We start from the raw sequence: 6,000 nt of genomic DNA on the forward strand, positions 1-6,000 counted from the left end.
ATCAGTGTGGGATGATTGATGTTTACTATTGACATTTGCTCTGATTCAGCAGTAAATAGCAGGTTTTTTTGGGGGGGAGGTATAGGGCAAGCAGAAGCGTGGATGAACCTAGTAATGCCAAATTTGGGTTCTGTGCAGCACATCATTTATTTCCCTAAAGCGTTTTTCCAGCTAATTGTATTACATAAGACTGATAAAAGCAAGAGAGTCCTTAAAGGTAAAGGGACTCCTGACCATTAGGTCCAGTCATGACCGACTCTGGGGTTGCGGTGCTCATCTCGCTTTATTGGTCGAGGGAGCCGGCATACAGCTTCCGGGTCATGTGGCCAGCATGACTAAGCTGCTTCTGGCAAACCAGAGCAGTGCATGGAAACACCGTTTACCTTCCCGCTGGAGCGGTACCTATTTATCTACTTGCACTTGGACGTGCTTTTGAACTGCTAGGTTGGCAAGAGCAGGGACTGAGCAACGGGAGCTCACCCCATCGCGGGGAGTCGAACCACCAACCTTCTGATCGGCAAGCCCTAGGCTCTGTGGTTTAACCCACAGTGCCACCCGCGTCCCTCTCAAGAGAGTCCTTACCTATAGGCTTATAACCTAAAAGGTGTGGCAGAAAAGGAAGAAGGTGTGAGGATGGAGGAGGAAAAGGATGAAACACAGGCAGCATATTAAAAAGAGATATCTTATAATGGCTTGTGGGAATGGAAAGTGTTTAGGGAGAGGAGGAACAAAATATAGGTGATCTCTGAGCTGAGCAGATGGAAGTAAATGTGCCCCTAAGGACCAGGTGCGCAGCCTGGGAGTCATTTTGGACTCATGGCTGTCCATGGAGGTGAATTCTGTGTCCAGGGTACAACAGCTGAATCGCTGCCTGACTGCACCCTGTCTCACCAGAGTGGTACATGCTGTGGTTATCTCTTGTTTGAACTACTGCAATGTGTTCTATGTGAAGCTACCTTTGAAGGTGACTTGGAAACTACAACTAATCCAGAATGCAGCTGCCTGACTGATGACTGGGAGTGGCTGCCAGGACACTGGTCCTAAAGGATCTACACTGGCTCCCAGTACATTTCCAAGCACAATTCAAAGGGTTGGTGCTGACCTTTAAAGCCTTAAATGATCTCAGCCCTGTATACCTGAAGGAGCATCTTCATCCCCATCATCCCACACTGAGGTCCAGCTTTGAGGGTCTTCTGGCGGTTTCCTCATTGAGAGAAGTTACAGGGAACCAGGCAGAGGGCCTTCTTGGTAGTGGCGCCGGCCCTGTGGAACGCCTTCCCATCAGATGTCAAGGAAATAAACAACCACCTGACTTTTAAAAGACATCTGAAGGCAGCCCTGTACAGGGAGGTTTTTAATGGTGTTTTAATAGTGAGGGTTTTTTGTGTTTTGATATTTTGTTGGAAGCCGCTCTGAGTGGCTGGGGCAACCCAGGCAGATAGGTAGCATATAAATAATAAAATCAGTGCTATTTTTCTAGAAAAAGAGGTGCTGGAACACACCACTAACTCCTCCCTCATTTTCTTAGAATTGCAGTGGTGTCCACCTGAGAGGTACCAGAACTAAGTTCCATTGCCATCCAGCTGAAAAAAGCCCTGAAAATAATAATAATGATGATGATGATGATGATGATGATGATGATGATGTCCCTGATCTAGTTAGTACATCTGTTTTTAATGTGAAGCTATCATCCATCAGAATAATAGGCTACCTCTTAGCACCAAACACAGCTTCTCATCTTGCCAGTGCTGACACAATGCCACTTTTGCTCAGCTTCCTGTGAATACTTCAGTCATTCTCCTGCTAATCAGCATTTAGTTCAGCAAAGAGTAAGCCTTCATTTTTGCAGATATGTTTTCTTTTAGCTTGTAATCAAAGCTTCGGTTGTGTCGCCTTCAAAAGCCAATTACCAACTAATGAGGGAGCACTTACAAATTATTTCGTTGTCAAAAACAATTTGGTTTCGGCTTAACACCAAACCTTGCTTGACAAGGTGCAGCAACCCAGGTAGTATAAGGCTGCTCCAGTGCCAGAAACTGAACACCACTGGATTCCAGTTTCGGGGGGGGGGGGCACAAGTGGGGAGATCTCTGTGATGCTCAGTTCCTGTTTGTGGGTTTCCCAGAGGCACCTAGTTTGCTACCGTGAGAACAGGAGGCCAGACTAGATGGTCCATAGCTCAGTCACAGAGCATCTGCGGGCAGAATGTGTCTAGTGTCTCCAGGTGAGGCCCTGTCTGAAATCCTGGAGTGCCACTGGCAGTCAGTGCAGACAGCACCAAGCTAGTTGGGTCAATGGTCTGCCTTGGTTTAATGCAGCTTCCTATGGCAAACTGAATCACAAAACTGAGAGAAGCTCACCTTTCCACAGATAGCTGTGCTTTATTCATCTATTGATTCGGGAGAGTGGTATCACATGAGTCACTTCCAGACCTGTGATCATGTATCAAGGAGGTTTATATTGGGGGGACTATATTGATCGACCAGTCGATCCCGATCGACCTGTTGGATATCCCCTGATGTAGTGGAAGAGAGAGGCTGCTTGAACCAGTCAGACCCAGTTTCTTTGAAAAAAGCAGAATGGAGAGGATTCTGTAAAAAGTAAATTCTTGTGCCTTCCCCATTATGCCAGCATGGTTTCACCCAAGATATCTTGCCATCGACTAAAGTAACTTTCTTTGGAACTCACCATCTATTCCTTGAACAGAGGCGGATTTAGAGAAGGACGACTGATTTGGTAGAATGGGCTGCTGTAGGATGAAAAGCGAGAGGGGGAAGGGCACCGAATTTGGGCGTCGCACAGGGCACTGCCGAAATTTGAGACCCCCAAGGTCCACCACTTCCATGAACTTCTCTTGAGTTCTTTGGCTGCATCAGGTGTGTGTGTACTCTGCGTGCGTTAAGAGCCACACTTACCCAAGTGCAGAAACTGAGCCTGCACAGAAAGCCACTTCCGACCTCGGGAGGAGGTGGTGTTGCAGGCTCACGCCCCCAGCACTCACGTAGAGGCTGGGTCCCAGCCCCACACGATCTGGGGAATCCTCTGTATTTAAGGCAAGCATGGCAGAGGACCGTCCTCTTTGCCGCAGATCAGCTGGGGAATTCCCCCCCCCCCTTCAAGATTTCTTCTTTGACCTTGCTATGGACCTTGGTTGGTCGCCGTTAAGGGGCCTGGTAGGAATTTTTCCACTTGGCAAATTGGCACCAGCCATTTGGTTTTTTCGCCTACCTTGTAGCAAAACGTTACAACTTCCTCGGTTTGGCGGTTAGGCATTGGTCGGGGTATTGTTATGTAGATGAAAGGTGGGGAGGAGCGCCATCACCTCCCCCGGTTTACTGAAGGGTAGTCCGGTAAAGGATTCTGGGGGGCGTGGCCCTGTCCGAAGCCTATGGAGGCCAGGGCCCAAGGCACGCCCCCGAGCGGTGACCCCGGGGGAGTGCCTAGTTGATGTACATCAGCAGGGCTCCCCCTGCTGGTGTTAACCCTTCCCGGCCTTCAGGCAGACAGACTGAAGCTGCGTAGTCGATTAGGTCCAATGCCTAAGCCAATACCGCTCATCACCTGTAACCAATAAAGTTGTGGCCAATTTTAGCCCATTAACCTTAATTATGGTGTCTTGTGTCTTTATTTCCACTGGTGGGAGGCGGGAACTCGCCACGCAACTGAATGCAAGGGAAACAGCTCTGAAGTTGTGAAAGTGAGATCTTTTCAAATGCTGACAAAGGTATATGAAATGACGGATCACGGAGGACAAAACTGTGGGTCGGTGTGGCAATCACACAGGGTCCCCAGACGTTTAACAGTCTATTGATCCCTGTGCCACCACTGTGCCCGCTTCCCCGCTGCCACCAACCCGTTACTCTCGGGTACACACTGAGTCCAGACAGTTGTTTAAATTGAACCAAATAAACAAGTTTATTTTATAAGTATTAACAAGTTTATGGTTTCTCAGATAATATTCTTGTCAGTTTCTTAACTTTAGTTTCTGTACCGGCCTATACCTTCCTAACACCTTTTGACTGATTATCTCAACTGTTTGGCTGATTCCTCTTAACAGATTCTCTCACTCTCTCACATCAGACTAGCCCAACCCACAGACTTATCCTCTCTGTCTCTTCTCTAACTCCAGACTGACTTCTCAACAACTCTAACTCTAACTCCTCCCCTTGGGTTCCTATTGGTTAGTCATTTTGCACTTAGTTAACCCTTTCCTTATGACCCAGTATGATGTCACACACCTAGGAGGGCAAACGCCACAGTCATTATTTTTCTTCTCCTTGGTTCAATGGTCTCAATGCGTTTGCCATTTTCTTCTGGTAACATAAGCAATGTGGCCTAATTTGGCACCCTCAGCCTAGCATAAGTCTCATAGTTTTTGTGTGCCTAGAGTAAGTCTTTGCCCAAGGGACATAATGTTTTATGTGAAAGAAATGTGATCTAAATCCAGTCCGTCTGTGGTCCTTATCTTTGCAAAAAAAGTTAATCCTTAAATAACCTCAAATAATATTTATGAAGTTGAATAAAACAGGAAACTGGCATGCATGATGGTAAATATATCAAATGCAGGGGGAGGAGGAGAGAGAACTGGACTCCAAAAAGAGAATATGCTTAGGGTAATTATTAATAGCCAGTATCAACACTTAAAATACTCAGTAGATGTCATTACCGTGTGATAAGGAAGCACTTCCTTAATAACAGCCTTCAGTGAAATAAATTATGTGTATAATCAAACCATAGTTAAGCAGTTTGAAATGGCCTTAATTTTGGTGGGATGACTTGGCACATGGAAAGTATCTCTCCCGTCAGAATTAATGGCGTTTAGCAATGCTTAACATTGTGTGTTCTGGGCAGCTATGCTGACCTTGGTCTGGGTGGCACTATTCATACTGCCTCCACTCCCGGCTTGGGAGGTAAATGGGGCTTACTTCCAGGAAACCGGGTTGCACTCCTGTTTACTCTGCACCCAGTGCCCTGCCACCACTGGGTTTGAGAAGCATTGTCCACACAACATTAGCCACAACCCCTATTTATCCTGCATCCATCCAGTTGCTTCTTATGAAACACTGTGTTTTACTGCATTTCCCTAGCTTTGATCGGAACTGAGAAGAAGAATGACCTAGACTAGGTACACATTAGTGCTTAAAAGGCCACGAGGCCATTTCCTTCCCTCTGTGTTTCCAAGTCGCTTTCTTTGACGTCGCTACGAACTCCAGAAAGGCACTACCTGACTTGTTTCGCTGCACCAAAGTCCTCTTCAGTGCAACTGTCGCCTGCACATGTGCAACAGCTGTCTCAGATGCACATAAATGTGGCTACTGTTTTCGAATCAGATGGAAACTGGTTGGAGGAGAAACAAGTCAATTAGCAGTATCGGTTGTGGCTAACGCCGTGTGTACTTGCCTTCAAACACCAGTAGTGGGACTACACAGGAGCCAGAGTAAATTGCATACCCTCCAACATATCTCCGATGAAAATAGGGACGTCCTATTCCATTTGTGGGTTGTGAAACACAAGAGCAGTCAAGTACAACATTCCTAGAGTGAACATGTTTACACATGGGGAGGAATGTTTGTCCAGCCAGCAGATAAACTTCCTGTTTCCTTCTGGGCTGGGATAGACTTCCTCTCATGTGACTAGAGGTGGGCGTTGCCTCACCTGTGCAGGTAATGACAAAAGCATAGGACTGGCCGCCATCTCACTCTCTTTGACTACATGCATCGAAGAAGCAACATCTGCTTAGCCAAAGATGCTCTCTTAGTTTCTAGCCCAGAGAGGCCAGAGGGACTGTCTCCTTATGAGATAGTTTCCAGGTATATGTTACTTTTCTAAGATAAGTCTGCTTCCAGGATCCAACTGTGAACAGAATGTGAGTAAACTCTTTTTATACTTTTATAGAAGACTGTGTTGTGTCTTATCTTTTATGAGGGAATAAGGGAGAAATACCAGAACAGTTATTATAGAGGCTTTAGAGAGCCTGAGCAAACACATCCGCTGTGAGTT

Source organism: Podarcis filfolensis, assembly GCF_964270895.1.
Source record: "Podarcis filfolensis genome assembly, chromosome: 9".
In the NCBI taxonomy this organism is placed as follows: Eukaryota; Metazoa; Chordata; class Lepidosauria; order Squamata; family Lacertidae; genus Podarcis; species Podarcis filfolensis.